The sequence below is a fragment of the Etheostoma spectabile genome, chromosome 6, assembly GCF_008692095.1.
Source record: "Etheostoma spectabile isolate EspeVRDwgs_2016 chromosome 6, UIUC_Espe_1.0, whole genome shotgun sequence".
In the NCBI taxonomy this organism is placed as follows: Eukaryota; Metazoa; Chordata; class Actinopteri; order Perciformes; family Percidae; genus Etheostoma; species Etheostoma spectabile.
Genome location: NC_045738.1, coordinates 28,439,332 through 28,451,927, shown reverse-complemented (window position 1 = coordinate 28,451,927; position 12,596 = coordinate 28,439,332). Strand labels below are relative to the sequence as shown.

The window sequence follows — 12,596 nt, the reverse complement described above, 5'->3', positions numbered from 1 at the left end:
AAAAAAGACATGTCAAGAACATGTCACCCAGTTCGACAGGTGTGTTTTTGATCATAGAATAGAATGCATTTATTGTCATTATTCACATGTGCAATACCTGTGCAACAACATTGAAGCAACCCCTTCCCAGTGTCAGCAAGGTACAAGATATGTAAGAGGAATATGACATGGAATAAAATATAAGTAGTGCAAAAGTAAAGGGGGGGGGGAGCTCTACAGCACAATGTTAAGCCCTGGCTACACAGTAGATATGAGACCTGTTAGTAGGATAAATTCACAGTTAGATTAGTTTTTATCAAGGTGTTTGATAGCAATAACAAAATGATTTTGTGTGCTTTGGTTTTATTACACCATTAACTCTATTGTTCAACCCTCAGGTTGTCTTCCCGCCGACTGCAAATATTTGTTTTTCTGAGTTGAAATTTAAATTTTTTATCAATGTTTTAACCCTTTTGTCATTTTCCGATGTTTTTGTCACTTTTTTTCACATTTTTGTCAATTTTTAAAAAAAACTTTGTTCACATTTTAGTCACTTTTATTGAAAATTTTCTTTTTTTACACTTTTCTAAAGTTTTTTTTACCAATTGTTTTTTCTCCGAATTCTATAAAATTGACAAAAACACAATTTCAATGAAAGTAGAGAACTGATTATTTAAATTGTGAGGAGCGTTGTTAGGGACCATCCACGTTTTTTTGAAAGTAACCTAAATTTCTGATATATAATCTTTTTGGAGAGGGGTCAATTTTGACCTGAAGACAATTAAAATGAAAAAAAATTAAATGGTTAAAAATGAAAATTGGACAGTGTACTCTAGTCAAGAAAGGCAACATACCCATTCTAAATGTGAACACTGCAAACACTGCACACACGCTGACCTCTGTGCCCCACTGATTTGGCATTGGCTCAGATGAAGTCCCTTTGGAGTTGCTTCAAATTACATTTGCATTGATATATTTTGGCTTAATTGATTTTGGCCAGTTGGTGTTGTTCCGCATTGCTGTAATGTAACGTACAGTAGAAGTCTGAATGCTCTTTAGAGACTTTACTCTGACTCCAACAAGGATAGTTGACATTGGTGTTTAAAGGTTTTTTATTTTCATTCACCAAAGTCACACAATAACACAAAGAAACTAACCGACGGAGGCAGCGGTAGACCAGTAACTCCCACGTTCTGTAAGGTTATTGCTGTTTTAATCAAAGGAGTCTGGTGGCTTGAGGAGAGCTAGATGTAGATGACGGCTTCAGTTTGTTGTCGGAAAGGGCTGCCCGACCGCAATGTAAAGCAGGGAAAATACATAAATATATGAGTACACTTAAACCGATATTGATTTTTTTTGTCAGGTAGTCTTGTTTTTAAGTACGTCACTGCCCCCATTCACAGGGGTACATTGCTTAGCTTCCGTGTCGGTACTCCACCCTGCTTCTCCAAACTGGTGCTGCGCCAACCGCCATCTACTGACTATGGATATGTACCCCATACAACCCCACTTCAAAATATAACTCAATTCAGACATTATTACAATATAATATATGCACAAAATATTGCCTACCCCTGTGGTCAATTCTATAAGTTTCAAATCATAGCGGCCAATAATATGCATTATTTTCCAGTCACCTCACATGAACTAGGTGTTACTTCAAACGTTACAATTTCTCTCCATCCTCATCTTACTGTTCCACCACCTTCATGTGGTTGTAGTAATACTGAAGCCCCTGGGTGTTGCTTAATTAAAATACATCCTTTTTGTGTTCCCCTCTGAGTCCAGTGATAGAATAACTATGCAGTAGGGTTAGCTCCTTGAGGAGTTAGCCAATGTTGTGTCAGGCAGCCACTCACAGCTAAATCAACAAAAACCCTCACACACAGAGAGAGAGAGAGAGAGAGAGAGAGGAGAGAAGGGGAGGAAGAGAGGGAGAGAGGAGAGGAGTTAGGGGGGACGAGAAGTAGAGAAGGTAGAGAGAGACGAGAGACGAGAGAGAGAGAGAGAGAGGAGAGAGAGAGAGAGAGAGAGAGAGAGAGGAGAGAGAGAGAGAGAGAGATTCCTTTTTTATATTAGGGGAAGATAAAAGCAATGCTAGCTAAAATATGTCTTCTTCTGCCAAGGCCAAAATAAATAGAGAAATGTAAATTGTCATTTTTATTTTTCTAATCTTTTATTTATTTGTGTTTCATTTATTTTTAATTGTATTGTTTCAACGTACCCTTTGAGGGACATGCACAGAATTTGTTTTGTGTATACATTTATATAAAAATGATCCTGTTTACTTGTATTAGTATATCAGATGTATTTCCTCCTTGTTGTTTAAATGTATGTTTGTTCGTATGCTTCGGCAACACATGTAGTTATTTTGTTATGCCAATAAAGCAACATGAAATTGAATTTGAAAAAATCGAGAGGGAGGTAGGGAGAGGGAGGGATAGGAGGGAAAAAAAAGGTTGGGGTGGGGTTGGAGGGGGATCCCATATCGTGTAAACCCTTAGCTTTCCACACTGAGCAGCGTTTTCATGCTAAGCTCCGAGCTTGAATTGAAATCCTCTCACTTATCCTCAAATCCAAGATGAAATACTGTCAGATGTAGTGTGATCCGGGGAATTTGGTGGGATACTGACAGGCATGGCAGAGAGACTTTGTGTGGTGTGGTGTGTGTGTGTGTGTGTGTGTGTGTGTTTGGTGTGTTGTGGTGTGTGGTGTGTGTGTGTGTGTGTGTGTGTGTGTGTGCTCGGACATGTCGAGGAGAGGAGAGGGAGAGTGGGAGAACTGGGAGGGGAGGAGATTATATACAATGATTTGTCAGATTCAGAGTGAGTGACTCATGTCGGTAGTAACCAAGGACACAGTGGAGAATATACAACAATACTGTACTGTCCTTTTTTATTTTACACATTGCGGTTTGTACATTTTCAAACATATGAATCTTAACTTTACTTTATTTGGTTTTCTGTGTATTTTAAAATCAGATCAATAATGGTCTTATTTTTTCAATGCATACATGCATTTGATTCAGAGGAAGAGTACTGTACATGGAAACAATTTGCATACTATTACGCGTAATTTTGGGAACTGTGTATGTTCTGTAGTCAGATGTTTTATGTGGGGTGTTGGGGGCGATATATTTGGTGTGTACGTCCCTCATCTCCGAATAGCTCGAAGGCACAGGCAGGAAATGGAGTCCTGGCATTTTGTTTTGCTTCAGTGCTCCTCTTTATTAGAGAGGAACAGAATCGGCATAGAATAATAATTGGAAAATTGTAAGCTTGCTTTCATTATAATTAGCGCGATCACAGGATACAATAATCCAATTATTTTACTTAAAAGCAAAGTTTCCTCATCCCTGTGCAATGGCTTGCAGAATGCGTAACCTCATCCCACATGGACAGACATACCAGTGCAATGGCAAACTCTGTCTCTCCCACTTCTCTCTCCCTCTAACATGTAAACACCAGCATGCTTGAGTGTGCTCAGACAGCTGAACATACACTGACACATGAACGCTATTTAGGGGGCCACCAGACACATAAACACACACGTGCACACACCTCAACAACATACAAATAATTGAGTAAGATTTGCTGGTACATTAAGTTTAATGTGTTTGACATTCAGGCGGGCGGATGTGGAAGGCATGAAGTGGAGTGGCCTCCGCCGCGTCTTTTCCTCAATCAGGGCACTGCAGGGCTTCATTTTCATCCACCCCCCCCCCCCCCCCCCCCGCCCCCCCCCCCCCCCCCCCCCCCCCCCCCCCCCCCCCCCCCCCACCCCCCCACCCCCTCCCTCCCCCCCCCCCAACACCACACACTCACACCCCCGACGAATACCAGGCACGTCAAAGCTATTAGCGCTGTTGCAAATGGACGCAGGGTCATGGCTCTCAGCGGATTGGTCCGAAGAGGGGTCACCACAGGTCAAACCTGCAGTATGGAATGATATAAACAATCATCTATAGACCACAAGCCAATCAATCCCTTTTAACACTATCCACTTCCTGGTTGGCTGCTCTCAGAGGTCAGGGGTCAATGTACAAAAAGACAACTGAACCATATGGGCTTTGGGAGCAAGAAGCAAAAACTACTGATTGTCCATTCATTTATGTTTTAGCAATCAATACACCAGCAAAATGTTAAGGTAAATAGAACTTAAAAATGATCTGTTACAAAGAATTTCTTCTTATTTATGTGCCTGCTTACACACCCATTTACACCAGCTTTGTATTAATTGCCACATTGCACGGTAAAACATCAGACCTTAGAAAGGCAACTGCTGTTTTCATTCTTGCGTTTGATGCCAAAATAACAATAAATAGGACAACAGATGTGATTATGTGTAAACCTTTTTGTCTTTTGCGCAGTTCAAATCGTATATCAGCGTGTGTTTTCACTGCACACTGAAGAAAGCCACTTCAACATCAACACAAAGTTTTGCAATTAGCTGAACAGAGAGAAAGGACAGAGACTGAGAGGGAGGGGGGGCAGGGGGGCGGGGGTGGAAACCAACGCTTGAGGAATTGAATTACCAGCGCTTTTTCTCATTATCATTTAGCCGTCTTTTATGGCCCACCAGTAAGAGATGATGTTCCCATGACCCCGCACAATACACAGACATATTATTCAATCCTGCCTCGATGAAATTCCTGCAAATAAAACCTTTGTGCTGGGCAACAGCTAATTTGACAGATTGGCCCCTTCTGGTCAGGTTACAGTGTGGAGTGGCCATGTTTTTTAACCCCCCCCCCCCCCCACACACACACACACACACACCTCCCTTCCTCCTCTTCCCAACCATACATCCCAAAATCAGGGAGAGTGGTGTGTGTGTGGTGTGTGTGTTGTGTGTGGTGTGGGTGGTGTGGTGTGTGTGGTGTGTGTGTGTGTGGGTTGGTGTGTGGCAGCAGTACATTCTCATAGTTTAAAGGGTGTTCTCATGCAGAAATATGTAATCTTCCACGAAATAAGAGTTTGATGGAAGACTGAGGTAGAAGAGAGAGAGAGAGAGAGAGAGAGAGAGAGAGAGAGAGAGATCTAAAAAAAAAAACTAACCATGTACAATACGTGTTGTGTTATTCTTTATAAATACTACTTTGAAGAACGACTGCACCTATGCATCTAGTGTTTTTTTCCGTAATACCAAATTAGAGAGCGGGCAACATTAACGGATTAAAGTTTTTGGGTGGGCATGCCTTTGGCATTGATTCAGTCCACTAATAACAAGAGTTTGTCATTAGTGTTCGGACATGGACCACCAAGATAAATGCCAACACATGTTTAAATTATCGGGAGAGTAATGGCATTTTCCTTCAGCCCTTTCCCTCCCCATAAAGATCCCGTGTTGACTCGACCAAACAGACATTTTGAGTTATCAGCGCAGGTTTAATCTGTTGCTTATTTTGTACCCATGCCGGTACAATTCAACAGGGAGGTGTGTTAAAATAGGTTCAGACTAAACAATTCATTGAAGTAATGTAAGAGAAGACCAATGGGGAACAATGGAATGTAACTAAAGTGGTTGTGAAGCTTCTGAGAAAACTAAAAATAATACAAGTATATAAAAATTACATTTAATGTATATAAATATATTTAAAAAAAAAATGTAATACTGAATAATGTTTGGATTTTTCCTCAGGTTTCCTCAGTTCTTAGTTGGTAATATTGTCTGATATATTTCTATCTAAAATATTAAACAGGACTTTAAATAATATAAGATATATTATTGCAATTTTTAACAATCATATTCTTATTTTTGGCCCTGAATCTGCCCTTGAAAGTGTTAGAATTGAAAACTAAAAGTCAGTGATTATCATTTTAATCTTGGCACAGAGTGCTTGTTGAACCACTTTTGCCTACAACCCAAGAGAACTAAAACAGGGAACTGTTGCTATTGTTTTAAGCTTATGGAAATTGCCATAGGTGAATATCACAAAATAAGGAATCGATATCATAAAATGAAACAAGTGAAAATGAAAGTTTTGATTTACAGTAAAGGAAATGTAAAGTACAGCACAACATGTGCCATGCGCTGCATATCATTTCAACTAGTGAGAAAAATTTTAACTGCACAATACATGTTACGGGCACGTTGAAAATGTGAGAATATATGGCACCAACATATGTATCTTTCTGTTGGTGTTATGCCTGGAATCAGTCTAATATGGGTGCTCTAACTGCACTCCAATGTATATGTTATGAGCATACTGCTGTTGTGCTGCTGTGTGTAAAAATACCTTGTCATTCCTACTTTTTCCAACATCAAGTAAATGATGAATGTGATGACTAAAGATATTTTTATTGTTACTGCCACTGTTCATAATGCCAACAAATGTAACTATGAATCCCATTGTATATATGTGTGTCTTTGTCCCAATCTGCAGTGTCAGATGGCCGCCCGCCACGAGTAAGGTTCTGTCCAATGTTTCTGCCTGTTAAATAGAAGTTTTTCCGGGTTGTTGGGTCTCTGTAAAGTGTAGTCTAGACCTACTCTACCTGGGTCCCGAGATAACTTCTGTTATGATTTTGAAGCAACGCCAAAGATTCTTTAGTACCTTAAAATGTTCCAGTTTCCAAAATAGTTTCAGTGGTTCATCAACCTGTAGCAGGGTGAACGGCATTTCTGCATTCGCTCTGCAGCTCTCTACCGGGTATAACCGCACTATGCAAGTTTGCCAGATCAGGTAGTGGATCTGTGGTTCCGACCCGTTCTCACTCCAAACGCATAAAATACGAAGGTTTGGACAGTGACTGTTTGTGTCAAACACAGGACTTTTAACCAGGAGAGCAGCGTTCATGTCCTGCAAGTGTCCTTAACTCGTGTGTCACAGAACCGTAAGCCCACCCACGAGCTTTTCCTTAATCTAACAGTGTCAGAAGGGACGACAACAGTCCCGACCAAGCGCATGTTGTATGACACTAAAGGCGACGATCAAGCGTGTGTTACATGACGCTAAAGGAGACGATCAAGCGTGTGTTATATGACGCTAAAGGAGACGACCAAGCGTGTTATATGACGCTAAAGGAGACGACAAAGAGCGTGTTATATGACACTAAAGGAGACGACCAAGCACGTGTTATATGACACTAAAGGAGACGACCAAGCGTGTGTTGCTTGACACTAAAGGAGATAACCAAGCGCGTGTTATATGACGCTAAAGGAGACGACCAAGCGTGTTATATGACGCTAAAGAAGACGACCAAGCGCGTGTTATGTGACGCTAAAGGAGACGACCAAGCGTGTGTTGTATGACGCTAAAGAAGACGACCAAGGTCTCCTTTAGCGTCAATAACAACGACAAAGGCACCTGACCAAGCGTCCGTATTTTACGACATGGCAGTGAGAATGTGTTGGTAGTTTGAATGAGACAGTGGTAGTGGACAATTCCGCTTCAAACCTGTAGGGGGACCGAAGAGGAAAAGTGTGTTAGTGTTGCTTTAACACTGTGAATACAATTTAATAGAAATTACAGGTTTTGAGAAATCTACCACACATTAAACATCTTATTCAAATCTATTTAGGTTTGTACTAAAATCTTGACAATGCGCCACTTTCTGTGTCTTCAGCCATTAAGTGTTTCCTGGGCTCCGCTTGCATGTCTGCGTTGCCCGACTACTGTGTTTGCCTGGCATGAACCCAAGCGAGCGGAGCCTGGAGTATTCATTGCTCAACCTGGGTGAAGGTCAGACAGTCCAGCCCTTCCCTGCTCCGCTCCCCAATGAGCAAACATATGGTCACGGAGCACCTTGAACATGTTTGGGTGACCACAACTACTTGGCCACAGTAGTTGCCACAGCGCCGAATGAGGGTTTGGGCTCACCTTGCTAAAGCGGAGCAAGGATAAGGAAGGGAGTGCAAGGCATGCCAACAACAGTGGACATCATTCACTGGTTGCACGCACACAAGCCCGTGTGAAGTCACCCAACTAGATACAGCCGTGAACCTCCTAGGCTGCCTCCTCCTCCCTTGTTTCTGTTGATATAAATGTGTGTAATCATAAGGTACAATATGATCGCCCCGTTGTTCAAACAGCCAAGCCTCGTCTAATCGCTTCCACGTTTCCTCAGTGTTAAGCTCATTAGTGGGTGACCTAAAGGCATGAAGGGAGAAAAAAAATACAAGTGAGAAAGACAAAAAAAAAAAAAACATCTTTTGGATAATGGATGCTCGCTGTTTTGAGACAGTAAAAATAAAGAGGTCTGCGGCTTTGATAATGAATATGCTGTAAACATGAGTCCCAGAGTGTGAGTTTATCACGAACGTCCAGCTAATGGCCCCGCTAGTGTGTACGCATGTGTATGTACAGTATGTGCACGAGCGTGCCTGCGTTTGAGTGCGTGTCATTGGATATGTGTGTATTTGTCTTTGGGCAGGCTGAGGATGAGAGAGTGTGTGTGTGTGTGTGTTGTGTTGTGTGTGTGTGTGTGTGTGTGTGGTGTGTGTGTGTGTGTGTGTGTGTGTTTGTGGGGGGGGGGGGGGGGGTAAGAGCAGAGTAGGTGTTGAAGATGATGACTCTCTGTTGGACTTTGTGAATGGGATGCCAGAGTGTCTCTGGTGTCTGAGTGTCTGGCCCAGGTGGCGACTGGAAGGCCGACTTCATTAGCCTTAAAGAGGAAACAAAGGAAGATGCATCGTAAAAAAAAAAAGTGCCATCCCTCATCTGCGAGGCCACCGCCTGACACATTAGGAATCTGTATGCTCAATTAACCACTGGCAGGCTCATTTTTCCTCTCTCTCTCTCTCTCTCTCTCTCTCTCTCTCTCCCTACCCTCGCTCCTGATCAAACAGAGCTGGACTGGAGCAAGTTAATACACTACATGTTCACGAAGTTAGATATTTCGTACCATTTGCTGTAAAGTGGAACATACAAACTTGAGAAACCTTTTCCGTCTGTGTAGATGTAAAAAAAAAAAAGAAATCATTTTAACCCAACCTTTTTTTTTTTGCACAATTTGTCCCATCCTTGATTAAACAAAATCTTGTTGATGGCATTGAAAATCTTTTGGCAACCTTTCTCTGTAAATTCCACCATTGTCTCGTTGCAGGAGGAAGAGGATAATCAGATGCCCGGGAGGACGGGAAATCGCGTGCCAAAAAAACACATTACTCCTGAATTCCAATTTGCACGTGAGTTCTATTATTAGAACATCTGTTTCAGCAAAGTGTGGTGGGTAATTTTTTATTTTTTTTTACATCACAAATTAAAAACATGGCAAATTGACACAGAAGTATAATCACCGGCAGTTTTCTTTGTCCTTTCTATCTCCACACCCCCAGGTTTTTTTTTTTTTTTTCATTTTCAAACTTGAAACACTGAGTCAAATGACATGGCTTAAGCCGGTGAATCAGATTTCCTGCAGCTCCCTTTGGCGCCACAGCAGGCCTTTTACAGCGTCTTCCACATGTGCGGTGGTGACCTGTGTACAGATGTTAATGTGTATGTAGCGTGTGCTATGCATCATTGAGCGAATGTGTCAAATACGTTAAAGTGTTGCGGAACATCGTCTTAACATTGACCACAATCTTGACCCCCATTTCATCAACCTAAACATGCACACAGACACACACACTCAAACTCACACACAAACCTACACACACACAAATCAAGCCTTCCCCACTATTTCCTGTCTTGAACTATGTGGCAACCTGACGATTCTTATCTTCCCATGCACCTCCTGTGGAAAATGACAAAGTGCAACAAGGACCTGTCTGAGGTGCGCTTTTGGGGAGTGGGTGTGTGTGGGTGTGTGTGTGTGTGGGGGGGGGGGGGGGTCGCTGTGATACGCATCAGCCTTTGATTAACGAGGTGAGCTTGACACTCTTTCAAATCACATGGGGTCACGGCTTAAGGAGGCCTCCATCCAACACGTCGCCACACTTCACAGGGCCAACTTCTTTTTAATATCGGACACGCCCCTTTTCTCTCTTCTCTGTCCCCCTTCTGTCCCCCCACCCCCCTTCCTTGTCTCTGCTTTGACTTCTATCAGAGAGATGAAAAATGGCATGCAGCTGGCCGAGTACTTCCTTCCCCTTGTCGGGGTCAGCAGTTCACTATGCTGATGGAGACCCTCACACCTTCATTAATAAGAGTCCCCCTGCACTCACACAGGTCGCTTTGCTGCATCGCTGGACGCCCATCACTCCTACCTTTGTCTGGATTTCCTATCATTACATTCCTCCGTCGCTGCATGAGCCAGTGATTATTTTGTTGATGACTGACAACTGCTGTTTTTCTTTTTTGGTATTTTAGCCAGCCGGCTGACGTTGGACACTGAATCCCTGACCTTTGTCTATATGGTTACCCCCCCCGCCTCCCAAATCCCCTGTAGAAAACACCCCTATATCAAAGAATCTGACAAATCAATCGTTTAAGTTGTAGATGTAGAACTATGTCCGACATAAAACTCTATTTTGAACATGCTCATGAGTTTGGAATAAAAGTAACACATGTGAGCATTACTCATTACTCGCATGTGGCTTTGTGTTGGACTTTTTAAAGGGGGTATTTTAAGTTTTTTTGGGCTGTCAACATCAGTTGCTCACTTGGGTCAAACCGCTGAAGTCAGTTTGGGATCAAAAAGCAACAACGCCTCTGGTGGCCACCAATGGGAGTTTAAGATCTTAAAAAAAAAAACGAAACAAAAAATAAATGTTATAAAGAAGGATATTATGAGACTAGTATTGAATAAATCCTACTCTATAATAAGTGTTTCAATGTCTGCTATATTGGCAGCATAGAGCAGAATGGATTGACAGCAGAGGCCAGGCTGGTCAGGTTTGGAGTGTGCTCAAAAAAAGAGGCGCTAATCATAATGCTGAGGTAGGCTTGTTGAGCTGCTAATTACCTCCATTATGAAGATGCTCAGTGCCTGATCAGAAGTGTGTGTGTCTGTGTGTGTGTGTGTGTGTGTGTGTGTGTGTGTGTGTGTGTGTCTCTGTGTATACACATGTGTACACTGGTCTGTGCCGATTAAGAGGAGGATTAGCCGTCCCACCATCCTGAGGAGAGAGGCAACCGGGGGAGGGGGGGTACAGGGATAGAAGTGGGGAGCGGTGGGAGGAGGAGGGGAGATGGGGGGGGGGGGGTGTCCCCCTCCTGGAGACAAGCCCTGACCTTCTCATTTCATCCTCATTAGGATCTCATGTCAACAGAGCAGCCACTCCTTAATCATCTGCTATCATCCCAGGCCTATGCTCACACCCAAACACACACACACACTAAAACACAAACATGCATGCGGGTTAATTTTATGAACTGTACATTCATCCATTAAAGAATTTTTTTTTTTTACATCAAGCGGAAGTGATGCTCCATATAAATATGTTTCTTCCAAAATAATCAGACAAACTTCTAAAAAGTACAATAGCAATAATTCTGCAGTAAGTGTGTTTAATAAAGAACAGTGTTACCAAAACATCTGTAAATAAAATTATTTTTCTATACACCAGATAACTTGTGCTCATGGGCTTATGGGATGGTGTGGCGGACAGCAGCACGGCTGCGTGGCAGAGGGTGGGCTCGTCTGTCTGTGTCGGCCCCGGTGCCACGGAGGCCCCAGCAGGGTCGGGGGGAGCGGGGGCTCAGGGTGCCAGCACAAATGAGCTCCATTCATTTCCCCACTTCGGCATATGGTGGCCCATTGTCCTCGGCCACAGAGGCAGAAGTGATGCAATTTGTTGGCATGTCCTGTCATTTCACAAACTGCCCATCCCACTGAGGCTCTGGCCAGCAGAAGACAAGCAAGGGCAGCTTGTTGTTCCCCCCCAATCCACGCCAAAACATCAAATGGCAGCAACACATCACACAACCCCATAGATTATAAGGCCATGTGTAGTAAATATTTTGATGTAGAGAAGAAGTCTGAAACAACAAGATCCATCAGAGAAAATCTTCCAGATGATTATAATATACAGTATCTGTGTCAATCCCTGTTGTCTTTCAGGTTATAACAACAGCTTATCCTTATTTTCAGAATAAGATTTAGTCAGATCTGGGCATTAAGACAATATAGCCTCCTTATTTGCTTCATGGTATGCAAAGACATCCGCTTCGGCAAAACAACACATACACAAAAACACACACACAAAAACAACAAAATACTGCACATGAAAATTAAATCAAAAGCAACGTGGAAAGACTAAACAGTGAAACCTCAGATTTATGAGTGAAAGTGAACTGGGCAGCCTGTTCCTGGTTTCACTATGCCAAGCATGGATCTGCTGTCTGACAGGAGAGAGGAAGGAGTCTTGTTTAACTTCCTGAAAAAAAAAGCAAAGTTTTGACATAAAGTGCACAATATAACCAATGCAGCAGCAGCAGAAAGAAAGAAGTGTCTAGACATGACTGCATTTAGGTCAGACGGAGGAAAACATATGATCACACAGTCATGCACAAAACGATGGTAGTATATAGTGTTGACAGACGTTTGGACTGCAGGGTCAAAAGTCACTGAACCCATTCCACGCTGACGTGTGTGTGTGTGTGTGTGTACTGCATCCCTGCTTCACACCATGGTTTCACTCAATTCTGGTCGTGTCGGTTGGAGGTTTGGTGTTCATTGTCCGCACAGCATGCAACCCCACCCTGCTCTCTCTCTCTCTCTCTCTCTCTCTCT

At 42.7% G+C, this 12,596-nt stretch overlaps 1 long non-coding RNA gene across 1 annotated transcript in view; it reads left to right on the top strand.

The window, feature by feature from the left end:
* Window positions 1-10,284, top strand: part of LOC116691735 (uncharacterized) — a 65,458-nt gene extending 55,174 nt beyond the window's left edge. Inside the window, exons 3-4 of the long non-coding RNA XR_004332541.1 lie at window positions 9,027-9,108; window positions 9,969-10,284. This is a non-coding gene — a long non-coding RNA (uncharacterized LOC116691735). The remainder of the gene's footprint in view (window positions 1-9,026; window positions 9,109-9,968) is intronic.
* The last annotated feature ends 2,312 nt before the right edge of the window (window positions 10,285-12,596 follow it).